The following is a 24959-nucleotide window of genomic DNA, read 5'->3' as shown; positions in this document are numbered from 1 at the left end:
TTGCAATAGTCATCAATGGCATCATAGCCGTGATACTTCTATCTTATGGCTATCAATGACACCCTAACAGAAATTATTCATAGATCAGCAGCTATCGATGGCATCATAACGATCAGTGTCTATAATGTCTAAATATGTGTCTTTGCAGTTAGGAGCGAACCGAGTGCATGTGAGCGAGAGGCGTGTGTTTATATGAGTTTGGAATATATATTACGTTTACGTGTCTGTGTGTGCGTGTTTGTGTGTGTAATGTGTGCCAAATGGGGTTGGGAATGGTTGTGTGTGCCTCTATGGGGTTGGGAATGGTCTTTGTGTGTGCTCGTGCAGTGCGTGGCTATATAGGGTTGGGAATGATCTGTGTGTGTATGCTTGCAGTGTGTGCCTTTATGGGGTTGGGAATGGTCTGTGAGTGTGCTCGTGCAGTGTGTGCCGTTATGGGGTTGGGAATGGTCTGTGTGTGTGTGTGTGCAGTGCGTGCCTTTATGGGGTTGGGAATGGTCTGTGAGTGTTCTTGTGCAGTGTGTGCCTCTATGGGGTTGGGAATGGTCTGTGTGCAGTTTGTGGCTTTGGGGAGAATGGTCTGTGTGTGTGCGCCAGGTTAGCACCTATGGGGCTGGGAATGGTTTGTGTGTGTGCTCGTGCAGTCAGAGCCTATGTGAGGTTGGAAATTATCTGTGCGTGCGTGCATGTATGCCTACATGGAGTTGGGAAGTGTTTGTGTGGGTACGTGCAGTGATCTGTATGTACATGTGCCGTCTGTGCCTACACAGGGTAGGAAATGGCCTGTGTTTGCATGTGCAGTGTGTGAATACACGGGGTTGGGAATTTTTAGGTTGTACATGGGGCGAGGCTGTCTGCAGATGGCTGCATTTAGGGTCCGGGAAGGTGCCTGGAGACAACGTGTATATCTTTGTGGTACTTTGCACAGGCAATTTTGTCTGTGTAGACTGTGGACATTAATCTCTCGCTATGTGCTTGTGTTTGGGACCACTCTACGGGTCTTGTGTGCACGAGAGGCAGAGGGGACGGTGCGCACCCGCTTGTTGGGGTGCGCATGGTGCATACATCACAGCCCCTTCTGTTTCTTTTTCTCTTTCGCATTCTCTCTTTCTCTTTGTTTCCCTTGCGCTCTTTCTTTCTCCATGTCGCTCTTTTGCCCCTCTCTCTTTCTCTCTCTCCTAGTCTTTCTCTTTGTTTTCCTCTCTCTCTATGTCGCTCTTTCTCCCCCTCTTTCTCATTGTTTCTCTCTCTCTCAGTATCGTTCTCTTTGTTTTCCTCTCTCTCAATTCAATTCAAAATCTTTATTTCGGTCGTAGACCATAAAAGATAAGCAGTCCATAAAAACAAGAAATTGTTAAATTACATAAAAAGTGAGTACAATAAAGATTAGATTGATTGCAAGTTATTTCATTAAAAGAATAGATAAAAGATTAAAAGGTTGAGATATCATAAAAACAATACATTATACCGGCAAATTCGACAATAAAAGGGAGCTTCTCCTTCGCCACACAGCATACCAGAAGCGTGATAGCGAAAAAACTATAGGTAATGCTGTGTCTGTCTTCAGAATTCTGTAGGCAACTTTACAATGTATGGTCCCCAAATTCCTACAGAGTTGACGAAGCCAACGTTTTCTGATAGTTTTGTATGTGGGGCAAAAAAAGAGAACGTGTAGATCAGTTTCGCTAGGGGCTCCACAGGTTGGACAGTCGAGAGGATTATTTATCGACCACTTCCCTGTGAAGGCTCTCAAAGGCAATGTTTTCCTCTCTCTATATGTCGCTCTTTCTCTCCCCTCTCTCTGTGTTTCGCACTCTCTCTTTTTCTCTCAGTCTCTTTCTCTTTGTTTCCCTCTCTCTCTCTGTCACTCATCCTCCCTCTCAGTATATTGCCCTCTCTCTCTATCTGTCTCTCACCATCGAACTTTCGCTCTTTCTATCTGTATCTCTCTTACCACTCCCCTCTCTCTCTCTCTCTCTCTCTCTCTCTCTCTTTCTCTCTCTCTCATATCATCACCTCTCTATCTATCCTCAACTTCTTGCGCAGCCTCACCCTTCCCATACCTTCCCTTCACTCCTCCTCCCCGCCCTCCTTCTCCACCTTCTATTCCACTCTCACTCTCCTCCCCATGGTCTACGGTCCACCCGGTTCTCCTTACTTTTTCCGTACTACACCCCCACTCCCCCCGCCTGCCCTTACCCTGCGACTGGAAGAATGCGAGGAGCCGGTGCAACACGAACCACCTGCAGCCCGCCCTGTCTCTGCATCTCCTCAGCGGTTCCCTCCATCCCTCCCTCCCCAACTCCTCCACTCCACTCTTCGCAACATCTCACACTCTCGCCGAGCTCTCCTATTGCTGGGCATACTCTCTTTTGTGGGCTGTCCGCTGCCTCCCCTTTCAGGTCACCCCCATACCTCGCTCCATCTCTCTTTGTTCAGCTTTCTGCCCCCATCTCTCTTTCATAAAGGACTCTCGGCTCCACTCCTCCCTCGCTTCTTCGCCTATCTTCCTTTCCTCTGACATTCTCTTCTCACTCGGTTCCCTCTCCCCCTTCTCATCTCTTATCTTGCTTTCTTTCTCTTCCTATTCTTCTCCCTCTTACTCTTTTTCACTCTTCCTCCTTGTTTTCAAACTTGTCTACCCATCCTCTAGCGCCTGTGCCCCTTGACTTCCACAGTGACCCCTCCTCCTCTGGATCTTCGCTCCGCCCCCCCTCTAACCCACACCCCACCTGGGTGCTGGACTGCAGGAGTCCGCTCCCATCACCTGCCCGGTGGTCCCAAATCTTCAGCAGTCTTCCCTCTCCTCCTCTGCTCGTGTCTCCCCCAGTACCTGCCCAGCTCTCACCGGTGGTCCCTTCTTTCACCCACCGCCACCAGCCCCTCAACCCTCTCTTTATACAGCTGGAAAAGTCTGAGCAACGACGAGATGTATAAAAATATAAATGACAAAACCATGAAAACACCATTAATAATAACTTTTCATAAGAATATTAAGAACAATATCTGAAAGAAACACGTTAGTTAGATTCCTTACCTTAGAATATCCCCAGGCGTCAGGCTGGATCCGGAAAGATTTTCGTCAGCAATACCCTTGCGCGTCGCTTGGCGCCGTCTGCGGCTCCGTGTCCGTCGTCGGTGTTGTGATCGCCGGGATGACGTCGTCGGAGTACTTAGACGCCGCCCTCGCGTGCTGACGTCAGTTCTTCTTTTTTCCGCACCAGTAAGCGCAGATCCGGGAAGAGCATACCCTTTTAGTCACTTTTTGACTAAACGTTTTGAAATTTTTTGGTTCCTGTTTTGAGTCGACCTCGACTCCTGGTTCTGGTAGGGATGCCTGGGTTTAAGCCCTGTGACGCCTGTCACCGCCTGATGTCGGTCACGGATCATCACCGCCGGTGTCTCTACTGCCTTGGGGCCAACCACGATGCCGAGTCGTGCCTCGGCTGCCGGGCCTTGACCTCGAAGTCTAGGTGGTCCCGCAAGCTGCTCGAGATCCGGCAGTCGGCTCCGAGACGACATCGCTCTTCTGACTCCCCTAGCCGGTCGCCCGACTCGGCTGAGGATTCGCGTGGCACCACCCGCGCAGCTCTGTCGTAGCTGCAAGAGTCGCGTCCGGCCCCATACCCTTCGATCCCTGGGCCCGATGCGACTCCAACGGAGATTCGAGACTTCCTCGTGGCCATGAGGAGTCTCGCCCTGCCGTCGAGGCCTGCCGGTGCACCTTCGGGCCCCGCAGGTCCAACTGGGGGGCCTAGTCGACTTCTGTCCCAACGCCGCAGGCACCCGGGGGATCCAGGCCTGTGTCCCAGTCGACGCCTGGGCGACTTTACAACCCCTCCGCCAGCGCCGACCCCTTCGGTGCCGTCCCCGGCGCCGTCTTCGGACGACGTCGTCCCCAGGTTTTGTCCCGGGCCGGGCCCGGCATCGGAGCGCTGATGGATAACAGATTCATCTACCGCCCGGCTCCGACCTTTCCACCTGCCTACCAGGAGTCGGATGACGGGGACGACTGGGAGGGGTCTGAGGACCCTCTGGCACAGCAGTGGCAGTTATCTCAGGACTGGGCAGAAGAGCTGGGGAATGCCAGTGGTCTTGATACCTCCCCTGACACAGGCTTCATCTCTCCTCCTTCCGTGGCTACGGAGGAGGGTGCTACCTATTCTGTGGTACTGCGCAGGGCTGCACAGGCTCTTCAGCTAGAGCTCCCTGCAGTGGCCGTGCGGACTAACCTCCTCACTGAAGTGCTTCAACCGCCGGTAAGCTCCTCGGAGCCTCTGTTGCAGTTCAATGAAGCACTGACGGATGTTCTGATGGGCACCTGGTCCAAGCCCTCCACAGTCCCTCCTGTGGACCGGAACAGGGCCCGGCGCCAGCACCCCGCACCAGGCGACCCCAGCTTTCTGTCGGTGCACCCCACGCCTGAGAGCCTGGTTATCCAGGCCGCTACCTCCCAGACTGCCTTCCCGTCGGCTCCCCCAGATCGGGAATCCAAAAGGTTGGAAAAGTTTGGGAAGAAACTGTTCTCCTCTCTTAGTTTGGGGTTGCGGTCTATCAACATTGTGTGCCTTTCGGACCGTTACACCCACTCCTTGTGGGATACGGTGGCGGACGTGCTGCCCCAGTGTCCGGAGGAGGCGCAGACACGGCTCGCCCAGGCTCTTGCCGAGGGGCGGGATGCGACACGGTACTCGATACGATGTGGGCTTGACACAACGGACTCGCTAGGTAGGGCAATTGCGACCACAGTGGCGATTCGTCGTCACGCCTGGCTGAGGTCCACGAATTTCTCCGGGGATGTCCAGAGCACCCTCATGCACATGCCCTTCGATGCCGTCACCTCTTTGGCGACAAAGCGGATAGTGCGCTGGAGCGCTTTAAGGACTCCAGGGCTATGGCCAAGTCCTTGGGCCTCTCGGCCCGCGCCCGCAAACTTCCACTTTTCGCCTCTTTCGGGGCCAAGGAAGGGGCACCCCCACACATCCGTCTAGCCACAGGCTGCAGAACCAGCCTCAACGCAGTCGCGGACGTGGATACCGCCGAGGCGGAGCGGGGGGATAGAGAACCGGTCAGCCCACATCTACCCCAGCAGCATATGCCTCAAAGCCTTCCTAGTCCAAGCTTTTAGGCCCATTCCACGCCAGTGGGAGGTAGAGTTTGCCATCACCTGCTCCACTGGTGTACCATCACATCGGCCAGGTGGGTGCTGCAAATCGTTCGAAGGGGCTACTCCCTCCCCTTTGAGGCAACCCCTCCAGCCATGCCACCGCAGTACCACCGCATGTCGGGGGATCACTTGCAACTTCTGCAGGAGGAAGTTACGGCCCTCTTGACCAAGGGGGCCATCGAGCGCGTTCCTGGCACAGATGTAGGTCGGGGTTGTTATTCAGGTTCTCGCTGCCCTAGACCCTGGAGACTGGATGGTAGCGTTGGACTTGCAGGACGCTTATTTCCTCATCCCCTTCCTGCCGGCCCACCGGCATTACCTGCTGTTCACGGTAGGCCACGAGCACTTTCAGTTTACCGTGCTCCCCTTTGGCCTCACCAGTGCCCCTCGGGTGTTCACGAAAGTGATAGCGGTGGTCGCAGCTCATCTGCGCAGATTAGGGGTTCCAGTCTTCCCCTATCTCGGCAACTGGTTGTTGAAGGTGGGCTCGCCCCAGGCAGTCGTCTCCCACCTCCAGACTACGGCCAACCTCCTGCATTTGCTGGGGTCTTCCATCAACGTGCCGAAGTCTCATCTGAGTCCCTCGCAGAAGCTCCTTTTCAGCGTTTCTGGACTCGGCGCAGTTCCGGGTCTATCCTCCGGAACAGCGGTTTCGGGATATTCAGGCTCTGATTCCGATCTTTCAGTCTTTATCCCGGGTTTCGGTTAGGTCGGTGCTGCGGCTACTGGGTCTGATGGCCTCCTGCATCCTGCTGGTACATCACGCCAGTTGGCGGATGCGGGCTCTGCAGTGGGACCTGAAGTTTCAGTGGGCCATGTATCGGGGCAACCTGTCCGACCATGTCTTGATCTCAGAGGGCACTGCAAGACAGTTGCAGTGGTGGCTCACGGACCGCGATTGGGTCAGTGGCAGATCCCTCTCCCTACCCCAACCGGAGCACGTAGTGGTGATGGATGCGTCCCTCCTGGGATGGGGGGCCACATGGGAGAGGCGGAGATCAGAGGCCTCTGGTCTCCGGCGGATTCCAGGCTCCATATCAACCTATTGGAGCTGCGGGCGATCCGACTTGCACTGAAGGCATTCCTTCCCCCTGTTCGGGGAAGTGTAGTGCAGGTGTTTACGGACAACACCACCGCCATGTGGTATTGCAACAAACAGGGCGGGGTTGAGTCGTGGACCCTTTGTCAGGAGGCTCTGCACCTCTGGACATGGCTGGAACATCAGGGCATCACCCTAGTGGTTCAACACCTGGCGGGCTCTCTGAACGCCAGGGCGGACGAACTCAGCCTCCGGTGCATGATGGATCACGAATGGCGTCTGAACTCGGACGTGGCGCAAGGACTCTTTCTGCAGTGGGGGGAGCCTTGGTTAGATCTATTCACCACCAAAGAGAACGCGCAATGTAATCAGTTCTGCGCGTTGGAATTTCCAAGGCGGCACTCGCTCGGAGACGCTTTTCGTCGCGAGTGGAGTTGCGGTCTGTTGTACGCCTTTCTGCCTTTACCACTTCTGCCCAGAGTGCTGAAGAAGATCAGGCGCGACCCGACCCAAGTCATCCTTGTGGCTCCGGATTGGGCACGAAGATACTGGTATCCCAAGCTACTCAGTCTGTCCATCGATCCCCCGATTCGACTGCCTCTTCAGGAGGACCTTCTGTCGCAGCAGCAGGGGACGGTCCTCCACCCGAACCTGTCCAGCCTTCATCTCCATGCGTGGAGATTGAGCGGCAACAGTTGATGACATTTGACTTGCCTCCTGAAGTCTGTGATGTCATTCTGGCAGCCAGGCGTCCCTCTACTAAAACGGTAGACGCCTGCAGGTGGAACAAATTTGTGGCATGGTGCACAGCAAAGGCTGTGGATCCCCTTCCCGCCCCTCTTTCTGAGGTTCTCCTCTTTCTTCTTTCCCTGGCCCAGCAGGGCTCTGCTCTGGGCACCCTCAAGGAATATCTTTCAGCTATTTCTGCTTTCTTACGGCTCCCTGATCAGCCTTCTCTTTTCAAATCCCCTGTTGTTGCTCGATTCTTTAAAGGCATTACTCGTATGTTTCCTCCTGTCCTTTTCGTAATGCCTCAGTGGGATTTGAACCTAGTGTTAACCTAGCTGATGTGCGCTCCCTTTGAGCCACTTCATAATTGTCCTCTTCGTCTTCTGACTATTAAGACTGCCTTCCTGGTTGCCATCACCTCTGCTAGACGGGTGAGTGAGCTCCAGGCTCTATCTTCTAAGCCTACTTTCCTTTCTGTTCATCCGGACAAGGTTGTGCTCAGGACTCGTCCTTCCTTTCTCCCTAAGGTGGTAACTGCTTTTCACATCAGCCAGTCTGTTACACTGCCCACCTTCTTTCCGCCTCCGCATCCCTCGAAAGAGGAAGAGAGGCTCTACCGTCCGGACCCAAAACGAGCGCTGTCCTTCTATCTGGACCGCATGAAACAGTTCCGGGTGGACGACCAACTCTTTGTTGGCTACGTGGGCGCTAAGAAGGGGCGGACAGTGCACAAGCAGACCATGTCTCGGTGGTTCGTTCTGTGCATTAAGGCCTGTTATTCCTTGGCTAAGAAGGATCCTCCTGTGGGGCTGAGAGCCCATTCGACCCGGGCCACAGCTGCTACTACTGCCCTGGGACGGGGAGTTCCTCTTCAGGCATTTATCAGGCAGCAACGTGGGCCTCGCTGCACATGTTTTGCCAAGCATTACTGCCTGGACAGCCAAGTCCGGAGAGACGGCTTCTTTGGCCTTTGCGTTCTCCAGGACTTCCTGGTGTGATCTTGGTTTGCAGACCCACCACCGGGGTTGGTATTGCTGGGGTATCTATTCTAAGGTAAGGAATCTAACTAACGTCTTTCTTTCAGATGAACAAGTTACTTACCTTCGGTAACAATATATCTGTAAGAAACATTCGTTCGTTAAATTCCTTACCGCCCCACCCATCCTCCCCGTTCTGCGAACTGATATCTAGAGTTAAGGACATCCCTTTCAGCGCCCTAGATTAATGGCACCAGTGTCGGTCTCTTGCATGGCTCTGCGTTCCTGGCGCGGAAAGCTATGTACAAGAACTGACGTCAGCGTGGATGGCGGTGTCTAAGTACTCCGAAGACGTCATCCCAGCGATCACGACGCCGATGACGGACGCGGAGCCGCAGACGACGCCTAGCGACGCGCAAGGGGTATTGCTGACGAAAAATCTTTCCGGTTTCAGCCTGACGCCTGGGGATATTCTAAGGTGAGTAATCTAACTAACTAATGTTTCTTACCGAAGGTAAGTAACTTGTTCATCAAATCGAGTCCTGACCGGCCTGCACGTCGCATCAGAGCAGGAGGCACATGCCACCACCGCAAGGACCACCTCCAACCGCCATCTGCCAGAGTCGAAACAGTGGTCCTGACAGACTTACGGAGTTGCTCACATCTGTCGTGTATGCAATCATAGGCCTGATACCCTACGCAGCACTCCAGGTGCCACTTACTCAGTGCACCACAAGCCATCTTCCGTTACTGATTGACTTTTGTGCTGTGGAGCGGTTGCGTAGCAATGTCACCTCAAGCAGTGTGGGAGACCTGGGACGTTGATGAGGTGGATGATGCATGTCTAACACAACCCACTGCATCTGCATCAGGAATATCTTGAAGGGACACAATCCGAGACTTTTTCTTCACATGAGCACGCTCATCTCTAGTGCCCCAACCCCAGTGCACTGCAACTCACGGACACTTCTGTTTGCATGTTGGGTGTCCTCTGGACTTTCTCCGGCTCACTCCATGTTGCTCAGCAGTTGACTCTGTTATGCAGGTGTTTTCAGTTTCCGTTGCACTGGTGTCCAATATTCAAGTGGTTGCCAGAACCAAGCATTCCGTGCGGGCTGGCTTACACTTACCCCACACACATCCAGCACAGGTGTCACTGTACATGCGGTCCTACCAATAAAGGGGCCGGGCGCACGTGCCTGTGGCCAGTTCAGCATGATATCTGCGTGTGTCCCTGTGGTCTTGTTGTATTCATGAGGGCCCTGGGCCCTACAACATTGCATTGTGCTGTGTACAGTGGACGCAGACATGTCACTGCAGGTAGCGGGATAGAGCTTGGACATGTAGCTTTGTCATCACCCACTCAATTCGTAAGGGGAGTGGCCTGAGCCATCATACGCAGAGCCAACGTGGGTGTATGACTTCTATTTGTGTGTCCCACTGGGCGTGGTTTTGTACTGGGAATGTGCATCTGCATGTGTCTATGGCAGTGTGGGTCTCCTTTGTGGGGTGGTCCCTGAAGGGTAATAGACACCAACGTATGTGATCTAGTTTGCCTTCCATGGGTTCGGAGCCCACCCACACCTGTTCGGCAACCTCCTTTTGGCATGCTGACACATGGCATTGGGGTGCCATGGGTGGGTGATTGAAGTGTCGTGAGCCAGCTGTGCTTGCGGGTGCTTCCTGCTGTGTGGTTTGTTGCAGGCTCTGTGTTCTCCTCTAAGTAGCTTGGCTGCCCAGGTCCTGGTGGTGGGTTGCGTGGGATGTCCATGGGCGTCGGTGTCGAAGGTGTGGTGGTCCTCTCTGGCATCACAGATGTGTTCTCTTCTGTGCTCTGCTGGAGGTGTTGTGTGCCCCTCTGCAATGTGAAGGGGAGATGCATGTTGACATTGTGTTGACATGTATGTTGGCGCATTGATCTGGTTTACATGCAGACTGTATGACAATGTACATTGTGACTGTTTGGGAGGTGCTGAGCAATGTTCCCTCTAATTTTTTTCCTCTGTGTGCGGCAGGAACCAGACCGCGCGCGTGTGCAGTGCCAAATGTCAATCCAAGCGTATACTTAAAAGTGAAAAGATGGTGCATTTACACACATACAGCACCACGTTAAGGGTCTTAAGGCCAGTTTGCAAATTGGATAAACACGCCATGACATAATTGGTTACACAGGCAAATACACTTCAGGTTTAGAAAAGCACAAGACTCCAACAGTGGTACCATCATTAGATTTTTCTAAATATTCTTAACTGGAGCACTGTTCATTGGGTGGGTAAATGTTGCGAGCCTATACAATATCACATATACACAATAAGTTACAAAATTACATAACATATTTACAATTTGATGTGAAAGCTATGTTGGGCTATTTTGCCATAGATAGTTTGTAAAACTTTGACATCCAGGCAAACATGGACTGTGGGAGAGGGCTGTTCAGACATGTCAAGTGGCATCACTAGATGGGTGACAGGGTTGCTTCTCACGGCGATCCTTGCCATTTTTCCAGTGCTGATAAACTCTATTAAGGTCAACTTTCCCATTCTAGAGGTAGGCCTTTGTCCTCATCAGCATATCCAAATGCTTCTGCTCCAGTCTATTCCTCAATTTACTCTTGATAGTATTCATGAGGCTGAATCCTCGTTCACAATCTGCACTAGATGCTTGAAATGTTGCGCAGACATCAACAAGCTGAGACACCACACTATACTGAGCAGCATTGCGTACAGTGAAATTCACCATGTCTTGAAAGGTGGTAAATAACCCACCCTTTACATGTTCTGCCACCACATATTTATAGTCATCTTCTGGTGTTTCGCAATCACCCAGGACCAAGACATTTTTATACTTTTCAACAAGTCTTTGTATATTCTCAGTCCCAAAATCAAAATGTGATTGTGTTGCTATTGCCTGGATTTCAAAACTTGCCCATTCTTTCAGTTCATCTTCAGGGAACCTTTTTTGCATGTGCTCACAAAGAAGGGAAACAAAAGACAAAATAGGCCCACTGTCGAACTCTTGCCTTTCCTTGTAAAACACTATCATATCTCTTACATTGCTGCTCCAAAAGACAGTGTCCCCCAAATACTGTCCCTTAATTTGGCCAATCTTTGCTCTTGCATACTGTACAGCTTCAACAGTAGTCAAAGAAATTTTTTGGAACAGTTTGCACAAAGATGCAAATTCACTCAGAATGTCATTAAGTGCTGCAAGGGAAATACGGTAGTTTGAGTCAGATAGCTTTTTGTAACAATATTTAGCAACTGGATCATTCTCTTCAAGTTTTTCATGCTCAAAATACTTAAGAACAGCCTCATAATTCCGAATTAGTGCACCAACTGCAAAATGCCTTGAAAGCCACCGGACTTCATTCAATGGTCGAAAAGAGACCACTTCACAATCAGTGACCGATGCCATTTCATCCAGCTTGGACTTCCTTGCAAGAGATCTGGAAAACACAGTGTAGACAGTCCTCAATAATGTCTCCATCTCTTTAATCATTGGAACCCTCTTCCAGGCATCATCACCTCCCAAATCTTCTCGATGAGCGACACAATGCTGCTCAACTAGATGGGGAATGGATTGTTTATGGCGAGTAGCAACACCATTATTTTTAACCAGCATCACAGACGCACCATCGGATGTGAACATGACCATTTTCATGAGGTCCAGTTCATTGGCAGTGTAGAATTCTTTCACAGCAGTAGTGATCGCCTCAGCATTACAACTAGTCAGCTTCACAATGCCCCCAAACAGTGTTTTGTGCTCTGTTGAGGTTACAGGTCGGAACTTGAAGTACAGGATGAGCATTTTTGTAACAGAAATATCTGTGCTCTCATCAATTATCAATTTGTGATACAAAGCGTTACGAAGTTCTGCCATACCTTCACAGTGTATCACGCTATTGATGGCCTCAAGGAACTCAAAGGCATAGTTCTTGCTCCTCCAGCTGTCTGGTATCTTCACATACAAAGCTAGGTGGTCATAGATGTCTTGTACAGATAACATTGAAGTATTCATCTTGACTGCCAGCAACACATTGTTGATGAGAATCTTTATCTCCTCAGGCAGGGATCTTTGTCGTTCAACTACTTCCATTCTTTTTGCTTTGTCAGTGGCAGTGTCCGTCAGCATTGCCCGCACTCCAAAACCAAACCTGGCAGCAGCACTTCTGTTTCTCAATATCACCATGGCAGACTCGTGAACTTTGCTAATTAGATGGCGTTTCAGGTAATCCAGTTTCCAGCCATCACTCCATTTCTTCCCTGTAGAAAAGTCCCCAACAATGTTGGCTTCAGCACATGCTTTGCAAATCAAGCCCACGTCTGGACTGTATTGAAATAGTTCCCCAAGTTGCACGCGAACCTTGCTTCGTGATTTCTGTGTCTCAGCCTCCACAATTTCTTTCATCCACTCTTCCTTGAATACAAGGCAACATTTCTTCCTTTGTGGTGAAGCATCACACTCTGCAGAAGGTACAGCTTTGCGCTTGAACATATTTGTGATAACTGGGTTTAGCCTGCTATGCCACAAAGCCTGCAAAATAAAGGAACATGGCTAAAGTTGATGCCTATGCTCATGATTGCAATCTGTCACATAGTACTGACTGAGGCATCGCCAGCAAAACGTACAGTGTAATTACCTGGATTTTTCTGTCCACTGCCCTGCCCTTTCAAACTTAAATGTAGCACTGTCCTTAGAGCCTGCAATAGAAGTAAAGATTGTTACAGCGCATTGTGAATTTGTGATACAGCAATTTACTATGTGCACCATAAGGGGTCTCTACAATTACCTGCTCTGCCTGTATTCACGTATGCCCGTTCAAATGTGTGGGGTACTGTCTGCGAAACCTACAACAGAAGAAAACATGGGTAAGGGATGTTGTTATACCACAATACACAAGATGCACCACAGTTTAACTCTACCAAACAATTACCTGCTCTGCTTGTACTCACGAATTCCTGTTCAAATGTGTGGGGTACTGTCTGTGAAACCTACAACAGAATAAAACATGGGTAAGGGATGTTGTTATACTACAATGCACGAGATGCACCACAGTTTAACTCTACCAAACAATTACCTGCTCTGCTTGTACTCACGTATGCCCGTTCAAATGTGTGGGGTACTGTCTGCGAAACCTACAACAGAAGAAAACATGGGTAAGGGATGTTGTTATACCACAATACACAAGATGCACCACAGTTTAACTCTACCAAATAATTACCTGCTCTGCTTGTACTCACAAATTCCCGTTCTAATGTGTGAGGTACTGTCTGCGAAACCTACAACAGAAGAAAACATGGGTAAGGGATGTTGTTATACTACAGTGCACGAGATGCACCACAGTTTAACTCTACCAAACAATTACCTGCTCTGCTTGTACTCACGTATGCCCGTTCAAATGTGTGGGGTACTGTCTGCGAAACCTACAACAGAAGAAAACATGGGTAAGGGATGTTGTTATACCACAATACACAAGATGCACCACAGTTTAACTCTACCAAACAATTACCTGCTCTGCTTGCACTCATGAATTCCCGTTCAAATGTGTGGGGTACTGTCTGTGAAACCTACAACAGAAGAAAACATGGGTAAGGGATGTTGTTATACTACAATGCACGAGATGCACCACAGTTTAACTCTACCAAACAATTACCTGCTCTGCTTGTACTCACGTATGCCCGTTCAAATGTGTGGGGTACTGTCTGCGAAACCTACAACAGAAGAAAACATGGGTAAGGGATATTGTTATACCACAATACACAAGATTCACCACAGTTTAACTCTACCAAACAATTACCGACTCTGCTTGTACTCACGAATTCCCGTTCAAATGTGTGGGGTACTGTCTGCGAAACTTACAACAGAAGAAAACATGGGTAAGGGATGTTGTTATACTACAATGCACGAGATGCACCACAGTTTAACTCTACCAAACAATTATCTGCTCTGCTTGTACTCATGTATGCGCGTTCAAATATGTGGGGTACTGCCTGCGAAACCTACAACAGAAGAAAACATGGGTAAGGGATGTTGTTATACCACAATACACAAGATGCACCACAGTTTAACTCTACCAAACAATTACCTGTTTGTTCTGCCTGTACTCACGTCTGCCTGTACAACTGTATTTGTAGCACGGTCTGACAAACCTGCAAAAGAAAAGGGGTGCAGATTGTGAATCTATTTACCCAGCACCCCCCAAATCCAATGTGGAACATAAACAGAATTACCTTGTCGTTGTGGGTACTCACGCCTGACCATTCAAACTCAAATACCTCACCGACTGCAAACCTGCAATTGAAGATACGATGGTTAGCAAAGGCTCTAAGAGTTACAAACAATGAATGGGACTGGGCCAGATACTCCAATAGGAAAAACGACCAAATAGTTACCTGGGATTCCAGTTTAGGCAAATAGGCATGTGCCCCTGTGCTTCATTATTAGCATCCATTAGGCAAAACTTATCTGCACCTCCCCACACAATCCAGCCACAGAGGGCCGCACAGATTCATGCAGGGTAGTGGTCAGGGACTTGGGAGGGGTTACGGTGGACTTGGAGTAGTATGTACATTTAGTGGCTGAACAATGAGGTACCAGAAAACTTGGGAGCAATACTGGCTTCTCTGCTTCACTTTGGCCGGATAACTCTGGAGATTGATGGACCAGCTGCAGAGAGATCTGTTTTTTGTCTAGTGGAAGTTTTGACTCATTATAAAGTAGCGGAGGAGATCAAAATGCTTGATGCAAAGCAGGTGAACCATGCAGATCACAAAGTGCAAAACAAATCCTACACCCTCTCCTCTTACATGGATGCTCAGCAGGTTTGCCGCATACATTCTCTCACTTTGAAGTTAGAGAGAGAAAAGTAAACACCAAACCCCCTCTGAAGCGAGAGCTTGACATTGGAATGCACTGCAAATGTGACAAGATAAGACCAAGATGTAAAGATCAGTTTGGACACAACCATATGCAAATCTATTTTGACTCTGCTGCTCATGGGAACAGTCCATCCTATCTAAAACTTCATGAATTGTATATAAATCCACTGCCTTGTCAATCTGTCTTTGGTCTGAAATGTACCTTCGGTTTACATGGGCAACCCCTTCTGTAATACGGATAGCGCTTGCGCGCATGTAGTGCCAGCTCTATCTCAAGAGGGCATCGCCTCATTTTCATGAAGGCAAGGCCAGTGGAAATGAGGGAATCTCTTAGCCTCTGTGCCGCGCTGTATTATGGACGCAGGCGCCAAGCTAACGTTGTCAGGAGGCAGACTAAAGTGTAACACAAAAAAGTGGTGAACTATCAGTATCCCCCCTGATGACAGCTGTCTGGAGGGGGTAAAGAAGGTCCCATGGACTCCCCAGACATCCGCCTGAGGGGGGTGCAGTCAGTCACTGCACCCTCCTGCAAAGGTATCTCTAATCCTTCTTTATAAGTGCTGGTGGGCGCCGCCACAGTGAAACAGTAACTTTGAAACAGCCCTAGTCCATGACTGCCCTGAGAGCAGTGCATTTACTGTAATAGGGTGTAATAGGGTGCACGTTCTCTGTGTGCTCATGGCGCACCTATTTAAAGGTGCACCTTGGTGCAAACAGGAAATTTGCAGCTTATGGGTAATAAGGCCCAAGGGAGTTCTCAAAAGCATCAGGTGGATTTATAAATATGAATCATAGAATGGCTGTTTCTGTGTTCAGAACAAGGGGTCAAAATTCAGGACACAAATTCAGGACAGGAGGTCAAAATTCAGGACAAAACTTCAGGACAATAGGTAAGTTTTACAGACACATGGCCCAGCCATATCCAAACATATTCAACTATTTACAAACCTATCATGTATCCTTCCATCTATCATTTCACTCATCCATCCCTTCATCCATTCTTTCACTCATCGATCCATAATCCATCCATCCTTTCACCCTATCCATCTGTAGACTCATCCATCCACTCTTCTACCCATCCATCCAGCCATTTACCCTTTCACCCATCCAGCCATCCTTTCACTTACTCATCCATCCAGTCACTCATCCTTCCACCCATCCACCCTTTCAGTCATCCATCCATCCCCCCTTTCTCTCTCCATCAACCCTTTCACTTAGCCATCCTTCCGTCCATCCACCCATCCATCTACTCATGAATCCATCCTTTCTCTCATCCATCTATACTTTCACTTGTTCACTCATCTATTCATCCTTTTGTCCATCTACCCTCCCTTTCACTCACCCATCCTAACATCCACCCTTTCACTCATCCGTCCATCCATCCACCCTTGCACTTATCAATTCATCAATCCATCCATCATTTCACTCATCCATCCACCCACTCACCATCCACCTTTTCACTCAGCCATCCTTTCACTCATCCATCCACCCTTTTACCCACCCAGCTACCCTTCGGCCTATACATTCAGCTATTTACCGTTTCTCTTATCCATCCTTTCACTCACTCATCAATCCATCCATCCTCTCATTATCCATCTATTCAATCTTTCATTCATCCATTCACCCTTTCACTAATTCATCCAGCCATCCCTTCACTTACTCACTCGCCCAACTTTCCATTTTAATTTTGAGCGGAGCCTTTTTGAGAAGAGGCCCATCAAGAACTTCACCCTCGCTGCAGGAGCCATTCTAGGACTGGGACAGAAGCCACCCAGGGCGGAGACGGGATCCACCACAGTGGGGGGGGGGGGCAGGAGCCATCCCGAGGGGGGGAGGGGCAGGACCCATTATAGGAGGGGGAACAGGATCAGAGACCCATTGCGGTTCAGAATGAAGTCCCTGCACTAGCAAGCACTCAAGTTTCTCCTACCACCGTAAGTGTAGTTAGGGTATGTGTTTTCTGTTGACTTGTGCTTGCTTTATGGTTGTTTTTACTAGTGTCACCATCCAGAACAAGCACCTAAAATGCAGAGTACACTTCAAGAAGCTAAAGCTGGAAAGGCTTCGGTTAACTTCGATCTATCAATCCAATTAAATCTTGCAGATTTATTGCCTGCAAACGCAAATGTGGAAGAGCCAGGATGAGAAGCCCCCAGTGGCAACTGAAACTCGGAGGCAGTCTTTTCTCTCTGGTCATTGATTCCCTCAACAAAGGTAAAGCACTTAAGCCATCTTTAACATTAGTCCACATGGACATCAGATTCAGACCAAATACAATTTTCAAATTACCAATCTCCTCAAATCAGCATTTCCGCAGTACACCCAAACAGGTTGGTATTATCAATGAAAGAAAATCCAGCCATACAACTTATCAATTATCTGCTTAATTTCTAACTTTCTGGACTTCACCTTTAAAATAATTTGCATAAAATTGCAATTCAATTAAAGGCTATGAAAAAAGGAATTCATAAGTATCAGTAGACCTTATAATTGCCTAATTAGGAATGAAAACAGAGACTACAATTATGCCAACACTGGGCAGATTCATTAACAGCACTGCGGTGGCAGAACAAGGTTTTCAGTTAAACACACTGCCAAGATAATTGTACAATTTTGTTTGCCAGGCACAATCAACAAGGATCTGCTATTTTTGTTTTCGCCCCATCCCCACTCGAAATGCTGATTAACCCCTTGAGTGCCCCGCCCTTTCCCCCTCCTGTGCCGGCATTGTATTAGCGGGCGGGGTCCATGACGAGATAGTCTCGTCATGGGCACAGCGCAACCGCGCTCCATGACGAGACTATCTCGTCATGGGCATAGAAGAGGTTAAGGGGTGCCCGGTTAAAATTACGGACAAATGGCGTCCGTTAACGAATCCTTCTTTAACCCATATGCTCAAAACAGTACAGCAAGTTTAAAACCACGGCGTGTGCTTTTTAGGGTAATCGGCCTGGTCTGCAGACTTGCTGCATTGTTCTGATAGCAAAGCGAGGCTGCGGGCAGATTGAGTGCTTTTGTTTAAGTATCCATGTTAATCGCAGCTCATGAAGGGGCTGCGATTAACATGGATACTTAAATAAAAGCCTCAATCTGCCCGCAGCCTCGCTTTACTATCAGAACAATACAGGAAGTTTGAAAACAAGGCCGATTACCCTACAAAGCACACGCCGTGGTTTTAAACTTACTGTATTGTCCTGATACTAAAGCGAGGCTGCGGGGGAGATTGCGTTGATTTTATTTAAGTATTCATGTTAATCGCAGCTCGTGAAGGGGCTGCAATTAACATGAATACTTAAATAAGGGCACACAATCTTCCCCGCAGCCTCGCGCTACTGCTCAAAGATTACAGCAATCAGGGCAATTAAGAAGCCACATTACGCTTACCTCCGCTCCCGAGTGTTCCACTGCAAAGTGGTCACTTCCGCTGCGGCCGCCGTCCTCCTCAATATGGAATTGCCCGTTTTCGCGCTGCGCGCCTTTTAAAAGCGGCGGCGACGCAAATTCTCTCGTGGGAAGTGACGTCTGTGCGCGCTGCACACATAGCACTGCGCTCTCGGGGATAGAGAAGTGCGTGCGCGCATTATCGGGAACAGTGGTGCTGAGTACTGCTGCGGGACAGTGTACATTTGGACTACATGACGGATGTGAGGTCGTACGCGTACTTTTCCATTTCACAGTTTCCTGCTCTGTCAGATGTAGTAGGCATGTTTCTGTGCGTGTGCGTTGTGTCCTCTCTTCTGCAGTGTCGGCTTTGCGCATTGTACCACGTTGTCGTCAATGTGGGTGTGCTGTTCTTGCTATGTGTGTGTGCTGCAGTGTGCCAAGGGGATCAGGGACATGATCTAGGGTAATTGTGGGTGTGCAGTGTGCTATACTTATCTAAAAGAAACACGTTGTGAGAAGTTTGCCTGATGTATGATGTCACTAGTTCTAGTGTACACCTTATATCAGTCCAAACAACCCTTATGGTGATTGGTTGTAAAGTCAACCTTATAGACCAGCTATCCTAGTGGTAGCATGGACAAGAGCAGTCTTAGGCTAAACTCTGAATGGCATGTGAAGCCAGCTGTGATACCATATATAATCCCTTGAATACCAAATGAAAGGACACCACAACAGATATATATATAAAATAAAGTGTATTTATTCTAGTCAAACCCTCAGCACTCTTTATGAGATTCGAGGTAAGTACAACACAGTCTTATTTAAGCATACATTAAGTCACACAGGTAAGTAATACAGTTAGGCCCTAGGGGCCATGCAAACCATATACTAAAGAAGTGGTATACGGACCACTGTCACGGAAATGGAATAGGCCTAGGCCTAGGGAATCGCTGGGGCTACACTACACTACCAACAGTTAGGAAGTGGGAGGCCCACGGGATTCAGGTGCAGAGTGGAAACACTCACGTGTAATGCGTAAAAGTCGATAGAATCACTAGCAGTTAGAAATAAGCAGTTTTAGGACACTTCTGGAGTAGCTAGAAAGTCGAGACTCAGAAACTAGACCCTAGGATAGTCAATACCCTTGTGAGCACCGAAGTACCCAAGTTACCTAGCCCACGGGCTGCGGGTGCATAGGTGTGAACTTGCGTCGGGTTTCGTCGTGGACTTCTATGGATGCCTGAAGGAAAGTTGCTGACAGGCAGTCAGTGCAGAGTGTCCGGTGGATCCCAAGGCCGGGATCAAGAAGGAAGGGTACCTGCAAGCAGAAGGGACAGAGTCAAGGTCACTAGCCAGTGACCACGTGGAACCAGGAAGGAACCAGGCGATGTCGTGAAGATTGCAGGTGAAGGGTGAAGCTTGTCGCTGCAGCCACGGGTACCAGGAGACGTCGGGGACGACCAGGACCAGGAGGCGAGCTGTCCCACGAAGGCTCTTGCTGTCGGCGGCGTCGAAGTCGAACTAGGACTCACCAAGCCTTGGCAAGCGGAACCCACGAAGAACGGAGGTCTTGCTTCTGGTGCAGACCAGGAAGGTCTGGGGTACTTCTCTTTTGCAGAGGAGCAGGAGCCAGTCTGGAGGAGCCAAACCAGCAGTGAAGATTTAAAGGTGTGTCGTCGCAAAGGCCGCTAGCCAACGGGCAAGCAACCGGACAGACGCGGCAAGCAGGAAAATGCAAAAGGGCCCCACGCAGGACTCGTGGAGTGTGGGGGGCTGATCTTCGGTGCAGATGGTGCTTGGGGTTGGGGCTTCTCAGTCCCCGGTGCACAACTTCGAGGGTACCTCAGAAGCTGCGCTGGAAGATACTCGCCACTTTTTCCAGGTAGCCGGTCCCACGTCTCTCGTCGCCTCCACGGATCTCAGCTCGGCTGTGGATGTGGATCAGGGTCGGAGAAGTCTGGAAGTCAAGGCTCTGGTCGGGCTCTGCAGTCGGTCCCTCGTAGAAGTTTAGCAAAGCAAAGGGTAGTCTCTTGATGGTGCCTGTTTGCACAGGGTAGCCACTCCTTGGCCACAAGGGAAATTCTTCAGTCTTCTTCTTCCGTCGAATGTCGAAGTTCAAGAGTTTCTGTTCAAGTTGCAGGTTCAGGATAATCTACTTTAGCAGGGCCCAACTAGCTACTAATATACTGGGCTAGTGGGCTGGGCTACCTGCAAGGTCCCTCCTATGGGTGGGACCAGGAAGGGGAGTGGCTACACCCCCTTTCCTTTGTCCAGTTTCACGCCAGAGCTGGGGCTGGAGTGCCCCAGCACCGGTTTGAACTGGCCTATGCATGGAGCACCTTGTGTGCCCCAGGCATGTCTCATTCCTTTCAGCCCTCCCTGTCCCAATACACTAAAGTCTGTCTGGGGAGGTGCTAGCACCTCCCCAAGCAGGAAACCTATTGTCCAAGCCTCCCTTGCCAGGATCACTCCCAGCAGCAGGAGGTCAGACTCGTGTCTGTGGCAGCAGCATACATTTTGTGATGCTGAGGCTTTGGTTAGAGTTATACAGCAAAGTAGGATTTTAAAATGTCTCTCCCTCTAGAAGGGGGGAATAATATCCTCATCACCAGAAATGGTATGGGGGTATTATTCCAAAGTGTTAGACACCTTACACGACATGTTTTGATAAAGCCAAACCATAGTTACCATAACCATTTAAGATTGTAAGGTACTTTAAGAGTATATGGTAGGCTATATCATAGAACAGCTATAAGGACATGGTTCCGAAAGCTGCAGACAGGCTCAGCTCATGCTAGAGCACCATCTCACATGTTACCACGCACTCTGCCTCCAGGATTGTTAAGGCCTGCCATAGGAGTGGCTGATAGGTACACATGTGTCTATATATAAGGTAGGTATAGGAATACTACACCTAAGCAAGGGGTGATTACACGACCTTGCCCCAGCTGAGTGATCAGCCAGTTGTGTCTGATTGGAAGGCAAGACCAGGGGTGGCATAATACATGCTGCAGCCCCTGGGAGGCCTAGGGTACACCTATGCCCTGGGTACCTAGGGTACACTGTACAGGGTCCAATAAGGTGATCCTTACCAATTGTGTATGTACCTAGGGTACATGGAGTCCATTTTAAAGAGAGAGCAGACAGCCTGAGACCCTGAATGGCAGGATCTCAGGCCAACTAAGTCGAAAAACCAGCTAGACACTAGGCAAAAAGTTGGGGGTAACCATAGTCAGATATCCACCTTCCTAGACACGTTAGTTAGATTCCTCACCTAAGAATATCCCCAGGCGTCAGGCTGGATCCGGAAAGATTTTTGTAGCAATACCCCTTGCGCATCGCTAGGCGTCGTCTGCGGCTCCGCGTCCGTCGTTCGCGTTGTGCGCCGGAATGACGTCGTCGGAGTACTTAGACGCCGCCCTCGCGCGCTGACGTCAGTTCCTCTTTTTTCCGCGCCAGTAAGCGCCGATCCGGGAAGAGCTTACCCCTTAGTCACTTTTTGACTAACTTTTTGACTCTTTTTGGTCTGTCGACTCGACTCTGGTGCCGGTAGGATGCCTGGTTTTAAAGCCTGTGACGCCTGTCATCGACTGATGTCGGTGACGGATCACCATCGCCGGTGCCTTTACTGCCTGGGGGCCGACCATGACGCGGAGTCGTGCCTCGATTGTCAGGCCTTGACATCGAAAGCTAGGCAGGAGCGGTCCCGTAAGCTTCTCGAGCTTCGGCACTCGGCTCCGCGCCGCTCTCGGTCCAGGAGGAGGTCCAAGGACTGATCGCGGAGCCGCAGTCACCATCATCGCTCGTCTGGCTCGAAGTCTTCGGGTAAGTCGAAGCGATCCAAGAAGTCCAAGAGGCGACACCCCTCTTCGGACTCCCCTCGCCGGTCGCGCGACTCGGCTGAGGGTTAGGGTGGTCCCACCCCAGCGGCTCCGTCAGAGCACCGTCTGTCCCCATACCCGGCGGTCCCTGGGACTGACGCGACTCCGGCGGAAGTCAGTGCCTTCCTCTCGGCCATGAGGAGCCTGGCTCTGCCGTCGACGCCTGCCGGCGCGCCTTCGGGCCCCGCGGGCTCCACTGGGCGACCTCGCGTGCCGGCGGCTCCGGCCCCGGCGGCGACTTCGGTCCTGACGCCGCAGGTCCCCGACGGATCCAGGCCTGGATCCCTACCGGCGCCGGTCGACCTCACGACACCTCCTCCGCCGGCACCGTCACCGGTTCCACCTCTGGCACCGTCCCCAGACGACGCCGTTCCCCGGTTTAGCCCCGGTCCGGATGAGCAATTCATCTACCGCCCGGCTCCGGTCATTCCTCCTGTTTATCGGGAATCGGATGACGAGGGCGACTGGGAGGGGTCTGAGGACCCTCTGGCCAGACAGGCCCAACTTTCTAAGGACTGGGCAGATGAACTGGGGGATGCCAGTGGTCTGGATACCTCCTCAGACGCTGGTTTCATCTCTCCTCCGACTGTGGCCTCGGAGGAAAGTGCAGTTTCCATTCCCAACACCCCACCCCCGAGAGTCTGGTTATCCAGGCCTCAACCTCCCAATCCTCCTTCCCGTCCGCTCCTCCAGATCGGGAATCCAAGAGGTTGGAACAGTTTGGGAAGAAGCTGTTCTCGTCACTCAGTTTGGGTTTGCGGTCTTTGAACACCGCTTGCCTCTTCTTGGACCGTTTTTCCCACTCCCTGTGGGATGCAGTGGAGGACGTGCTGCCCCTGTGTCCTGAGGAGGCCCGGACATGACTCACCCAGTCGATTGCTGATGGGCGAGATGCAGCACGGCACGACATCAGGTGTGGACTTAACACTACGGACTCGCTGGGTAGGGCGATTTCCACCACGGTGGCGCTCCGGCGCCACGCCTGGCTGAGGTCCACGTCTTTTTCAGGGGATGTCCAGAGTACCCTCATGGATATGCCCTTTGATGGCACTTGCCTTTTTGGTGAGAAGGCGGATAGTGCGTTGGCTCATTTCAAGGACTCCCGGGCTAGGGCCAAGTCCTTGGGTCTCTCAGCCCCACGGCCACAAACTTCTGCCTTTCGTCCCTTTCGTGGCCAAGGAAGGGGCACCTCCTCACGTTCGCTCAGCCACCGGCCACAGAACCAACCTGCACGCGGACGTGGATTCCGCCGAGGCGGTATTGGAGGACAATGTGCCGGTCAGTCCACATCCACCCCGGCAGCATCCGCCCCAAAGCCCTCCTAGTCCGAGCTTTCAGGCCCATTCCACGCCAGTGGGTGGCAGAGTTCACCATCACCTGCTCCACTGGCAAACCATCACTTCGGACAGGTGGGTCCTGCAAATCGTCCGAAGGGGCTACTCCCTCCCCTTCGAGACGTCCCCTCCAGCCATGCCACCGCAATACCACCGTATGTTGGGGGATTATTTGCATCTTCTGCGGGAGGAAGTTTCGGCCCTCTTGGCCAAAGAGTCCGTCGAGCGCGTTCCTGGTCCAAAAGTAGGTCGTGGTTGCTATTCTCACTACTTTCTGCTTCCCAAGAAGGGCAAAGGGGGCCTACGCCCTATCTTGGACCTCAGGAGCGTCAACGCCTTCCTCCGGAAGGAACGGTTCAAGATGCTGACTTTAGCTCAGGTTCTGGCTGCCCTAGACCCTGGAGACTGGATGGTTGCGTTGGACTTCCAGGACGCTTATTTTCACATCCCCGTCCTGCCGGCCCATCGGCGTTACCTGTGGTTCACGGTGGGTCAGGAGCACTTTCAGTTCACCGTGCTCCCCTTCGGCCTCACCAGTGCCCCTCGGGTGTTCACGAAGGAGATGGCAGTGGTCGCAGCTCATCTGCGCAGATTAGGGGTTCCAGTCTTCCCCTATCTCGACGACTGGCTGTTGAAGGCGGGCTCGACCCAGCAAGTCGTCTCCCACCTCCAGACTACGGCCGACCTCCTGCATTCGCTGGTGTTCTCATCAATGTGCCGAAGTCGCACCTGAGTCCCTCCCAGAAGCTCCTCTTTATCGGAGCGGTTCTCGATTCGGCGCAGTTCCGGACCTATCCGCCGGAACAGCGGGTCCGGGATATTCAGGCTCTGATTCCCATCTTTCGGCCTCTATCCTGGGTTTCGGTCAGGTTTGGTGCTGCAGCTTCTGGGGCTGATGGTCTCCTGCATCCTGTTGGTGCATTACGCCAGGTGCCGAATGCGGGCTCTGCAGTGGGATCTGAAGTTTCAGTGGGCCCAACATCGAGGCAACCTGTCCGACCATGTCTTGATCTCAGAGGGCACTGCGAAACAGTTGCAGTGGTGGCTCACGGACCGCGATTGGGTCAGCGGCAGATCCCTCTCCCTACCCCAACCGGGGCACGTAGTAGTGACGGATGCGTCCCTCCTGGGATGGGGGGGCCATATGGGAGAGGCGGAGATCAGAGGACTCTGGTCTCCGGCGGAGACGAAACTCCATATCAACCTTTTGGAGCTGAGAGCGATCCGGCTTGCACTGAAAGCCTTCCTTCCCTCTGTCCGGGGAAGTGTCGTGCAGGTGTTCACGGACAACACCATGAATATCCCCAGGCATCAGGCTGGATCCGGAAAGATTTTTTGTAGCAATACCCCTTGCGCGTCGCTAGGCGTCGTCTGCGGCTCCGCGTCTGTCGTTGGCGTTGTGCGCCGGAATGACGTCGTCAGAGTACTTAGACGCCGCCCTCGAGCGCTGACGTCAGTTCTTCTTTTTCCGCGCCAGACAGCGCTGATCCGGGAAGAGCTTACCCCTTAGTCACTTTTTGACTAGAATTTTTGACTCTTTTTGGTCTTCTGTCGATTCGACTCTGGTGCC

The 24959-nt window shown here is 51.0% G+C and overlaps 1 protein-coding gene and 1 pseudogene across 1 annotated transcript in view; one reads left to right on the top strand and one right to left on the bottom strand.

Moving 5' to 3' along the window:
* The window catches only part of DNAH8 (dynein axonemal heavy chain 8), a 13985216-nt gene that overhangs the window by 12042325 nt on the left and 1917932 nt on the right, over positions 1-24959 (top strand). The gene's annotated exons all lie outside the window — the stretch shown is intronic.
* On the bottom strand, positions 10355-12416 carry LOC146813758 (E3 SUMO-protein ligase KIAA1586-like; annotated as a pseudogene).

This window comes from Triturus cristatus, chromosome 6 (assembly GCF_964204655.1).
Source record: "Triturus cristatus chromosome 6, aTriCri1.1, whole genome shotgun sequence".
NCBI lineage: Eukaryota > Metazoa > Chordata > Amphibia > Caudata > Salamandridae > Triturus > Triturus cristatus.
This window is presented reverse-complemented; position numbering and strand designations above follow the sequence as displayed.